Source organism: Acanthaster planci, linkage group LG19 (genome assembly GCF_054643075.1).
Source record: "Acanthaster planci isolate LZ-2023a linkage group LG19, COTS_SCS, whole genome shotgun sequence".
NCBI classification, from domain to species: Eukaryota; Metazoa; Echinodermata; class Asteroidea; order Valvatida; family Acanthasteridae; genus Acanthaster; species Acanthaster planci.
In genome coordinates, this window is record NC_141795.1 from 10,096,328 (window position 1) to 10,109,410 (window position 13,083).

A 13,083-nucleotide genomic window follows, 5' to 3' on the forward strand; every position below is an offset into this window, starting at 1 on the left:
TGACGTATATTACTGAGACACGACTCTCATTGGTCCTCAGCCCAGCATTGATTATCATGACTGCGTATTGATTCCCTTTTTGATGATTAGCTGCCTACGAGACCCATGGGCATGCGTGGTGAGAGGCAGGCGGCATTGCAATGCGCAGATAAAAGCTTGGGGGGAACTGAAGTACCGAGTAATTTGTGAAATTGTCATTAGGACTTGGGTGGAATATCGTGAGGAACGACGACAGACTAGGAGTGAGGGCGAGCTGGGTGGATGAAAGAAGGCATGAAATGGAATAAGGTGAAACGGGAAAGGCAAGCCCGCCGGAAGGGAATAGGCCTAATAGGAGGATTACGAGGGTCCATCAATTGCATGTTACGAGTGCAAGATCAGGCAATACTTAGGTGTGGTAAATAGCAGCGTTCGTGGTGGTAAAGAGCAACAATGGCAGACTAAAAAATGTACACCAAAACTAAAATTGAAAATTTATATAATAATATTTCTATAATAGAAATAACTTGCAATCAGCATCTCAAGCAATTAATCAATCAGAACTGCCCAAAACTATGAATGGTAAATTAAAATTCGAACTCCTTAAAACTGTTCAAGCGACGTTTTGTTCAGACGGATACTTTAGTTTCAGTCAACTTCAAAAACACACCACTAATGTAATGCACCAGTAATTTATCCACAAACACATTCATCTGCAAAAACAAATCCGTCTTCCATCAAAGCAAACGGATGTTCCGAGCCATCACCATAACTAGGACCTGCTGCGCCTCAAACGACACGACTACATGCATCATTTGCCTTACCTGGAGCAAATTATGTAAAAACACTGTGGGCTTTGTCATAACAGTCATAATGGAATTGCACTGGGGCTCGTCAATCTGACGTCCAGCTGGAATTGTTTACAGTAACTGGTAAGAAAGTTATTTGACAGGTAAAGGATATCTGCAGCAAACCTGAACGAGACAAGCCATGAACAAAGCAATACCTCCCAAATTAATCTGGTCAGTAGGGCCTGGTGACACTACCCAAAACTGATTGATACATGACATTTACTGTTTGAACGAAATTAACAAGGTATTAAAGTTTTGTTAGTGCCTTGTCAATGAACAAAAATAAAAGAACTACAATGTCTTTTCTTTCGTAAATTGGACAAAAATGTTTTCATTTTTATTAAACATCATTGAACGTTTAACGTCGATTATTAGTTTCACATGAAACAATTTGTGACTCAAACCCAAGATCAAATTTGTGAAATCGTTAGAAAACTTGAAACTGACGTTGTTTTGTCTGTAGCAAACTGAGTGACCAAATAACAAAACGTTAAATTCAATTCACCAATAATAATTAAGTTAAAATGAAATAGCGCTTCTATCACAGAATGTCCAGCCGGCTACCATTTTGTTTAATCTCGTTCTTATCAAACTCTAGACCTCAGTTACCTACACCGACAACAGAACGGCAAGGTTATTTACTCAACAAAGAAAATTATGCTTCAACAGCACAACCATTAACATATCAGTGTGGAACTCTTGGACTCGTGAAATTTATTCTTCACCCTTACGTCATAAAGCATAAAACATAATAGCACCGTGCATGACAATAACTTCAAATGTGTTGCATTCTTCATAACGCAATCGGATCATTTAAAATAGGGATCGAACTTGTTGTATATCATAAAATAAGTGCATCTGTGCCCAGCAAATTCAAGGAAAAGAATGGTCAAGTTAAAAATAGTATACAAAGACAACACTATTCTCCGATGCAGTTACATGTTTCTAATTTACCTGTTTTCACACGTTTTACATTCACAAGATTTTTAATAGAAACCTGCATTATGTCCAAAAAGCTTGGTAGCAACTCGTTAATATACAATACGTAGAGGAGCAGAGTGGAACGCCTCTGCTTCAGATTAGGAAATAACGTAACACATTGCTTCCTCGTGAACAACTTGCTGCTTTGGCATTATAGGCAGCTGCATAAATAAATCCGTATTATGAAATCTGCATGAAGAAAATACTTTAAACGCTAAACCAGACGTCTCAGAGAATGCCTTTCTGTACGCTAAAATGGCCCAGTTCACCTACCGATCATGCTCGAAGTTTCGCCGACATTTCCAGTACCTCCAAAATATCTGCAAAGTTAACATGGAAAGGTTCGCTTATACTCCTCGTAAGGCATCATTTTGTACATTGTTATTTACATGTATATTTATTGTCTACATTACTATGTACTGACATGAACGTGAAATAAAAAAGGAAAACAGCTTACAGTTATTTACTTGTTTTTGAAAAGGGTGGGGCTGAGTTGATTTGTGACTATAATAGGGATTCAGTTGCGCTTGAGTTGGGTGATTTTCGTAGTTCATTGAGATGATTGATAATCTCGATCACCAACTCAGTCGTCTCGTCTGTAACACAACTTAACTTTTAAACAATGTAAAGTAATTTTTTTTTACAAACTAGTTGGCATTACCGAGATACACTGGCCTAGGCCTATATTGTGGAGTTTATCTAAGTATTACGGGATTTTTCATCTCTACGTGGAAAAATTGAAAGCGTGTGCATTATTTTGTAGACTTCAGGAGGCATCATTGAGGTTTCAGATGAAAGAGAAAATTTAAAAAGTGGAATAAGATCTTCTACATGTGAGGAAAGTATTGCAGACACCTTTGCAGTGATACACTGTCTGAGACTCTAGCATCAAGTAGACAGGTGGTATGGCAGAGGCTCTTTATGCAGCCATAGCCCCTGTGCTAATTCCGTCAGAATGAACACGCGTGCGCTGTCGACTGCGTAATTAGTACCGATTTGCAATAACATGGTGACGATTGATTACCCATCATGCATCGGGTGGCTGGAATGAGCAAGGGTAGATTTTAGAGCATAGATTTGTAAGTTAAAGTATGCCAAATGGAACTAATTCCGGTAAAGTAGTGGCAAATTTGTCAGGTTAACAACAGAACGGACCTGAGGATAAATTTGCATACCAAAATATTTTTTCCATTAAGCTTACAACAAAACACATTAAAAAGATTCTTTAGAATCGTCATATAATGAAAAAAGGTTAGAAGAGGCGTAGCAAATTACATCAACATTCATGGTCTGCAACAACAATGGTGTTAATAAGCATTCACGGACCGCACTCAGAAATAAATTTTGTCGAAGATTATGATTAACACTTAAAAAAAATGAAAGCAAATGTAGCAAATTTATGGCCGTTGGTAATCACAGATACCAATGCTTTAATTGATTTCTTTTAAACAGCAAAACGCGCAAAACCCTTGCCGCAGTACAGTGTAGCATGGCAGAACCACGGCGAAGCTGTGTGTTCCATCCTTCTCTCGTGTTTGGTTGTTTGTGACAAGCCGTCGTCTGTATAAGAATCCCCAATAATCGTAGATCATGCTCCTAGTATAGGTTCAAATCCTTGTTTTCGGGTTTAAATCCTCGATGAACCTAAACTCGTGCTCAGTGTTAATTCTATTATTCCTGTTATTCAAAGACTCGTTGTAAAATCAGACTATCCAGCAAAAAACTGAATACAGTCAGATGTATTTGTCCACCGGCCTTAATTGGCAATTAGCTCTAAGTGCTCTAGATTGTTTTACCTAACTGAGTACTTAAAGTACTGAAACCCCGCAGTCGCTTTATTGGTCTCCAGCTAGTAAATGGTGTATTTACGCCAACTGCGGGGTTCCCATTGCAACCGACGAGATCGATCTATGAGTACAGGAAGATAGTATCTTAACAAGGGGAGGGGGCATTGGATTCTGTTCGATAAGCGTGTGTGTTTTCACAAATATGCACATTTGTGCTAAATTCTTAACAAAGGGAACATGCCCCATCACTCCAATAAAGATATTTCATCATACGACCACAGCAATTGATGTACAATAGTATTTTCAATTGTTTGTTTGGCGAGGGCAACATTCAACATCTTCGATAAAGTTCGTGCTGTGACACTAAAGGCCTATTTTGTTCTTGTTCTAAATTCTTACACGCCAAAAATATAAAAACCTTTTTACAATTACCTTATTTTTTCACTTCGCCTGCCACAATACTTGTCAAATTGTGAAGCCTTGGTGAAAATGAAAGTAGAATACACACCATCAACGCATTTGTATCATAGGTGGAAGAGGTTCGCATTCACGATTTGACAAATACTGCAACAATCAATCACAAGATGTAGACTCACGACGTGGTAGGCTTGGACCCACTTGTTAATTAATTAGACTGGATTGAAAGCTTTGACAAAATACACTGGACACGTGTAAAATATGTACTAATGCCAGCATTGATTGCTCGCACATCGAATCTTCATTAATTAATTATCTCAGTAAATGCCTCCATGGGTAAATTTTCTGACAAATGGAAGTAAACATCACAGTGATTTGTGTGTTGTTTACTCTTAAGCAAATCTACAGGAATATCGGTACTGGAAGATTGTTTCCCTTTAAGGCCGTGTCAGAGAAGGGCGATTCTATAATCTATGACTATGGCATTGCACAAAACATCAACTACTACCTATGTACAAGGTCTAAAGTGGTTTTATCAACTTAAAAGTCTCTTATACAACTTGAGATTCGTCTTTCTAGCTGAAAAAAATAACGACAATTTTAAATTGCGTTTTCTTCGTCGCTGAGGACGAACCTTGTTATGTTGACATCTTCTTGACATGTTTGGAGTGCAATTTGAAAGTGGGAACTCTTTCTTCACGGTCATTACCTTATTTCGAAGGAAGGAAAGCTTAGTACAAGAACAAAATTCTATTAAAAAAACAAACGTTTCATTGCAATGTGTACTCTTTCAAACTTCTTTTCTGAAACTACAGGTCTATTTTATCTCATTATCCCGTCATTTGTTGAGTGTAATTTATTCATAATTGCACGCGTGACATTAACATAAAGTCAGAAACTCTTTCAGCTTTCGTATGCATTTCCTAATGTCTAATAAGCTACATAGATATTTTCTTTTCTTCCGATACTGCTTTGATGAAACTTAACACTTCAGCCAGACAAGCATCCCGAAGCAATTCACAGAGGATGTATCAAACACGATGTACTATTAAATTATTCATATCAACAGTGCAATTTGCTTTTGGCGGATTTCTGAAGATCTCAGCTCTCTGGACACTAATCGGATTGATAAATTTTGTTTCACACGACAGTCAGGCGCATCGGAGACATCAAATTTATTATTGTAAGCCAAGATGCCTTTTGCGATGAGTGCTACACCCAAAAAGTAATAGGCAAGAGTTTGAAAAACAAACTGAGTTAAAGTCTCCTGGGTGAAATGTTCTCTTAATCTCAACGTAAATTAATTACTTGAATTGACTTGTGGAGATTCAATAAACTTTAAAACTTTCTTTCTGAAAAAGATGATGATAACATTAGACAAATAAAGGGAAAGTCTTAATGCTCATATCAGACTAGTTTGGTCAAAATTTGGATACAATCTGCATCTTCTGTCACTGGATGTAAAAACGTTAACAAGAATGTCGAAACACTTCACACCTGAAGTTCGTGCCGCAAAATAAAATTACACGAGAATTAAGCCCTTCACTTTGAATTCCTTTGATAAAATTTAAACTGTAGCCAAACAGCACAAGGTGGGACTGATTTGCCTGCACAAGGCCCAGCAAAAATCGTCTTCTGTTGTACGACTTCGCTATAATTACTTCTCGTAGACTCGCATAGGCTGTAGCTATAATTGTGCTGCCAATGACGCTCTTGATCGCTTGCGGCAAACCTCGGTGTTTATGGCTGGACGGATAACGATGCATTCTGATTCAATTTCAGTCGAGGCACATCAGGGCATGCACTTTGGGGCCCTGCAAGTATCTGCATACAAATAAAACTAACAAGAAAGGGATGTTCCATGAAAATGTTGCAATTGTTGAGGTGATGTTTATAGGAATTTTCACTTCCATTGGAAAAAGGCACGGTGCTGAAAATTTCGAAGATAACTTTGCCATAGGCAGTTTGAATAAATATTTGGCATGAGTTCTTGTTACAAAAAAGTTTGTATCTATTCCTGAAACTATAAAGGAATTGCTATTTCATTTTGTTTTGTTTTGTTTTGTTTTTGTTCCAATCTCTCAGCTCCCGTTCTTCTATCAGAATCTGGTTCAAAATGTAAAGGTTTGGGATACCTCACTTGCGACCTCTCGACTACGGCATCTAAGGGCATGCTCCCCAAGGAAATATTTGAAAGGGGCCTTAAATCCTGCAATTTTGTGCATTTTAATTAAATGTCCATAAAGAAGAATCCAAGAATCCCATGACAGCTTTTCAGCAAGGTTTTTTTCAAAGATTTCAAAAGGGCGTTTGTTCAAAAACCCAGACCTCCCCAATGTTCTTAAAGGCTTTTGAACTCACAAACGTTAAATTAGTATGAAAATCTCTTTAAGAGAAGGGAAGTAGTCTTGTTCCTTTAAAAAAGAAACTGCATACATTGTGTAGTTCTGTTTAAGTATTCTCCTTTATTTTGATAGACTAATCGGAGGAAACGCCACAACTGCGGTAACACAACACTTTAAAGCGCGTACTTTAAGGTGGATGCGCGAGGGCTTTTGACGAATAGCGACACCTTATGGGTCGAAAAGGCAAGTAGTCTGCGCGTGCAACCTATCTATGAGTGATGTGCCACCGCGTTGTAGAATTAGCCTTATTCGCAAGTCGGTCATGTTGAATTGAAAGCAGGATTAACTTTTAGTTGTGGGAACCTTAGAATAAACATGAAAGCAATGAAACAAAATGTCATTTATGCCAATGAATAATTTAAAACGTGAACATGAGGCACAGAACCCCAAATTTTCTACCACCCTCCCATTTGACAGATTACATTAAGTCATAAAATTTCTAGGGACACAATCGAAAATGGCTTCCCTGTAAATATGGTCTATTACACTATACTCGTCTCGTTTAGTTCCTCATTCCTGATATCCAGTTGAACTAAGGATTTGTCCGGCTGTGGCTGCCGTCAAAACTAAAATGTTGGTGGCCATCGCTCGAATAGCGTTCTTAACCTTTTGACATTTGATGAAGGACAACGGTAGGAAGTGCAGTGATGTAGTTCAATGGGCTGATCAGAGGAGGGATTCTGTGGTGGTACGGTGGCCTCACTCTTTAGCACCGTTCATTAAATGCGAGGCGTACCTGCATTCTTGCATATCACAAGGGAGAAGAGGCATACCCAATTTAACGCCCCCATACCAACTACCAACACGGTCTCATCGGAGATATGACTGTAATTTTAGATACCAAATTGAAGTCAGGTTGGCGTAGTGGTTCTTTCCTCGCTTTCCACCTCTACGTCCTGAGTTCGAATCCAGGCCCGGTCCACATGTGGATTGGGTTTTTAGTCCCTACCTGATTCCGTGGGTTTTACCCAGAATACCCCTCTGGGGTTTTCCTCCCACCTCTAAAACTGTAACTGCTTCTCGTTGTCTCCCTTTCTACAGGTTTCTTCAGGCTTTGCGAGCTACAGTGCCTAAGGCGGTTTTGAGCATCCTTGGTGTCATTACCAGAAATATATAAAAATAATAACCATGGAGGAGTATTTTATCCTAGCAATTATGTCCATATCCCATTGGACGACACACTGCTTGTGTCTGTAAAGCTCTGGTCCAAAGTTGACTCAAGTACTTTCGTGAAATGTGTACATGTACTTGAATGGGCTTTTGCGCGAGTGCTGGGTGCACAGTGCCTCAACCCTGTCAAAGACGGTTCTTTGTGAGCAGGTACTTGTGCTTAGAACCAAAATCTAGTTTAATGTCCTTTTGTAAGGCACATTGTTGCAATTCTCTATACTGAATTCGGAATAACAGGCGTGTGCGTTGATGAAAAAAGTTAAGCATAGAAAACACTTTTTCCTTTAAGTACAAATTCCTCTTTATGTCCGTTTGCTTAGTTATGTTTCCAATTAGATGGATTAAATATATCTTGTTTAACGCTATCCCTTCATTGCATTTCTGATTATCAGAATTTTGATTCAGAATTACTTCCTTCAAACACGATTAAGATGAGCAGCTCCAGTGTTTGGCATGTTTATTCAATATGGTTGCAAATCACATCGGAGTGTTTACTGGCTACAGCATAGAATAACTGATCGAGACAGCTCCGATCAGTTGCTACCATCCATTAAACACTGATGTCATGTTTCGCCTAGGCATATACAAAAAGTAAGACATGACAGCTTTCTGTCCATCCTCACATTAAAACCACGTAGTCTGTATATTCAGTTGAGAGTAATTTTTAATTTGTAAATGTCTATTTATATAGTAACTGTGAGAAATCATCTAAAAATGTGCTGCTATTATCGTAAGAACACTAAATAAAATGAAATTAAACCCTCGCATTAATTTCAATCCAGGAAGTTGGAAGAAGACAGCTAAACGGCTATTACTTTTATAAACACAAAACAATCTACACGTGACTTTTTGCATACTTTCATGCTTGGTTGGGAGTTTCAGATTAATGCAACTTTTGAAGTTCTCCACGAATATCGAATTTTACGATGCTCATCTACTGGAGCCATAACGGCTATAGCAAGCATCATGCATTGCATGAAGTACACGTTTCAATAATAAACACCCACACCCGGGCAAAAGAAATGTGCCCGTAAATAGGGGCCGTACAACATACAAAATGTCCAAATTGTGTTTTTGCCGTTTGGAGAGTGCTTTCATCAGCACGGGTTTATTGGCCCTGTAGCTCTCGCTCTCGATTGCCCCTCCTGACGGATAGCCCCCATATTTTACGGGGATATGGGGCTTTTTGGATTTTATTCGGCTAACAACTTCGCAGACGGCTTATGCATGTTGCAAAATTCAGACTGACAAAACGTTGAGTTGCATCAGACTGCTTTCAGCAGTTCAGAATTAATGTATTTCAATTGATGTAGTTTTATCTGCTGTCCTACAAACTCACAGGAAAAAATGGAGACTTATTTTTTTGGCAAAATTTCGACACATTAAACGTAAAACAGTAAAACAAAATGCTTGTTCCCGTCTGGATATTTTGTGTTTGCTTGTTTACCTTCATTATCCTTAAGATTTTCGTCTGAGCAAAGACATATACGTTTTGTTGTCAAATGTGTTGGTGTGCATATCATAAGTTTAGATGGTGAAAAATACATCGTTCATTTTCGTTCTGTTTCACGACGAGTGTGTAGAGACTTCTTTTAATCTGAAGAATTACCTATGCTTTGACGTCGCATTTGCCCAAGAAGCCTGATTCCACGACATAAAAAAGTCGTCTGGTCTTGCGTAGATCTTCGAAGTAGTTTTCTGATTGGCTTTTGAAACCAGACGCGCCAATCTCATTTGTAAGGTAATCCAATTTCGTGCACAACACGCTACCAACATAAATCTCCTGCTAATAATATGACTCCTGTGACTCTGTGGGCTGGTGATGGGGAATTGAGGAAAGCATCCCAATAAGACCGGGCAAAACGTTTTTTCGACGATACATCGAATGCAAAAACAAACAGTCGGAAAGTGTCTTCGACTGTCGGTCATTCACAGTAGGTATGCAGTAAAATCTCCTTAAAAAAATATTAGTCCCATATAAAAGTCTCTGATAAGTCAAATACCCTAAGTAACTCGTACTTTCAGAGCTAAAAATAAGTTACAAAACTCCACATCAGAGCCCCTAGTTTCTACAGACTATTTCCGTTGCTTTCGCAACTGCTACACAACAGATTACAATACCGATAAGGTCCGGATAACTGCGGTGCCTGACAGTTCACACTGCTAAATGTATCGAGCACAAGTTGAGATTATTGGCGATTATGGCGGGGTGAGATTCCGCACTGTCTTCACATTTCCTTAAAAACTTTCACCATTAAATTGGTCTACTCGACTCAGGAAAATTGCTGTCAGTCTGATCGAATTTTATTTTCATTTTTTCCTTTACCCTCTTATGTTATTACTGGGTACACAGCCTGACTGTCAGTCTGCATCATCAAGGATGCACTGGTGCCATAGAGAAGCCAGCTCTCGTGGCTGTATTTTGAGTCAGTCCAATTAATTAAGATGGCCGTGCTCCGACTGAGAGGGGCTTATGATGTCACTTTGAAGGGGTAGAGGAGGATGTTTGCTCTTTCATCAATCATTGTGCTGCTGACGAATCACTTGATAAATAGTGACAGTAATCTTGCCGTGCAAAAAACCCAGAGTTTTAAGGCATGCGGTTGGCTTTGAACAGCGACTCCATACATTTAACAGCAACATCAAGCAAAATTTGCTTTTTGTTTTTCGTTAAAATATGCGTCGTTTTAGAGGCATACTTGATGAATCCGCACCGAAATATAGGCCTATTACTTTAATCTCTAAAAAAGGTTTTCCCTGCTTGTGTGTTTAGTTTTAGCAAGAAATAAAGCTGCTCTTTCAATCTTTATTCAATATAGTTTCGTTCGGTTGAATGAACAGTGAATGAATGAATTAATCCTTGGAATTTAGGTGTTCCCTCTTGCCCGCAGTCACGTGTTCCTTTCTTACAACACATTGTTGTATATCTCTATATAAAAGCGCATTATTGGTAATGATAACCAGTTCAGGGGCTCCACTTATGCTTCTGCTTTGTATATCCCTCTGGGCTTTGGCACTACTATTGCATGAAGTCATTCCGAAAAATTAGAGATTATTTTCCCCATTTTTAACGGTAAATGTAATCTGGTTTATATGAAGCCAGCGATCTTGGAATTAACGAGCAAAAAAAATTTACAGCCCAAGGCACAAAGAAATTGAACATTTCATGTTTTGGGTGAAGCGAAAATCTTCAGTAAAGTCTTGGAATTTTAACAAACCGGTGACTTGAAAGGGTACTGAAGCCATTCAGCCGGCTAGTTATAGTCTAAGACAGCCGTACACACTCTAGCACATGTGAAAGAACTTTACTTTGGATACTTCTCAACTTCAGGCAGCACAGTGTGGACGTAGGACTGAAAGATTAGATGATTAAGATAAAGCTAAGACAGGTCCAATTGCAAGGTTCTATTTCTAACGCTTCTGTTAATGAACAACACACAAACACTGCCTTTTTTCCATACCTTTCCTGTATACTCTTTGTTTAGTATCAGATGCATTGTGAAACCCTCTCCATTGCTGTATAATAAAACCTCGAAAAATACCTTTCACGGGATCCACTCAGTTTTCATTTAATAACATCAGACTATTTCATCCAGAAGAGTGCAGCGAAGGCGCTAGCTCTCAAAACTCCTCAACGTCAACAAACTGGTATCCCTGCCTAGTTTTGACTAAAACAAACACGAACTTCTACATTAACCTTTTACTTCACATCTTTAGTGAAATGTCGTTCAAAAAACCGCCAAATTGCAACGTGGAAATATTCCCTTCAGATTATCTGCGATAAGAGGTTAACGATGCTCTACACTGAACGTTTGCGTTTCTAAATGATCTCATCTTTTTTTTCATATTCACTGCTGCTGCAAGATTGTAATCTCAAACTTTTTATAGTATCCTTACTTTTTCAGATCTTTTTAACAACTTGCACAAGATGCAAAAAATACTGTACTGGATAGAAGAGGAAATTCTAAACTGAGCGAACAGTTAGTGATGTTGGTAACTTAACAAGTGTAGCTACTAAATTTAGAACGTTGCATACGGGTAATTCCAGATATTAGGGGTCCAAAAGTGTGACTATTTTTGTGTCCCTGTTACATCTGACCTTTTTTTTATTTGACATGGAAATATCCCCAGATTTGATTTCAAACTATTACTGTTTGTTTGGCTGGTAATTTTCATTAATATGTCACTCTTGGACATTACGAAATGTGTTCTGAACTTACAAAATCATATTTCAGATGTGTTTAGGTTCAGGTTTTCTCGTGGTCCATGCCAGCGTCAAGACACCTTTCTATGATGAACGAAACGTGAAGACACCTTGGCGTTTCGATTCAACTCATAGTCATACTTACTTGCACAATCTGCCTCTGGCGGGCGTCGGGCCATGTACACCTTGCATAAACATGCAACCGTGGCCTCATGTTTCCGCCAGAGTTCCGGGCTGTAGAAATGAGAGGTGAGCATGCGCATTGCCTCAAGCGCTGGCAGGAAAGTTGAAAAAAATCTTTTAATGCGTTCTCAGCACTCGTGCTGCGATATCACTTTTGTTGTGGAGGAAGTGTTGCTCATATCAAGTGCAACTACGTTTGTCTTTCGTTTGGTTGATGACTCCAGGCATATTAGCAGAACCGATGTATATTGTTAAAGTAGCATAAATGCAGTCTGCATACACTGTGATGAAATCATGGGCGTCGCTAGGATTTTTATAGGGGAACACTTTTTGGCAGGGGGTGGATTTCGGGTGAGGCGCTCTTTACCTTAAAAAAGATAAACCATTAACGACAGAAGTGGGTCTATTTTGCGCCAGTTGGTGATTTGCATCTCCCTTCATCTCAAGTTTTCATTTCTTTTGCTCCCCCCTTCGTTTTTTTTCTTCCTTTTTATCAGGGGAAAGACGCAAGTGCCCCCTTGACCCTCCAATTTGACACCCATGGATGTAAAATTCACCCCTTTGTATCGGCCGTTAAGGTTCCTAAAGAAATATGCATAGGCCTATAGGCCTAGGTGATTTTGCACACTTCATAAAGTACTTTAGAAATACTCCACCATACCTTTAAATACCGGGGCCGGGCTAATAAGTACCAAATGTTCTTTTGCTTTTTTTCTTTTTAGTTAATTTTCTAAGTTGCACCAATTTTTTGACGCGCCTGAAACACAACCTACGTCCTCCAGTCTTCCGAATCTTCAAGTGGAGCCACAATTTACACTTGGCTTCAGTCAGACACGTTACCCGTTTTCATTAATTCAATAAGCGTATGTACGTGACCGACGCTTGTTGCCCACACACGTAGCTGAAAGGCTGCAGCTTTTGTTTCAGGAGACAAACATTTACCAGCATCGCCTTTTGTGACGCTGCCGCAATGTCAACTTGCAGCTCATGGATTGCCCAGTCTGCACCGAAAAGATACCATGCCCACCAATCATGGTGAATCATGACTCGTGTTAATTTAGGCTAACACAATGCCTTAGTAAGTTGACCCTTACGGCGTAAAACGA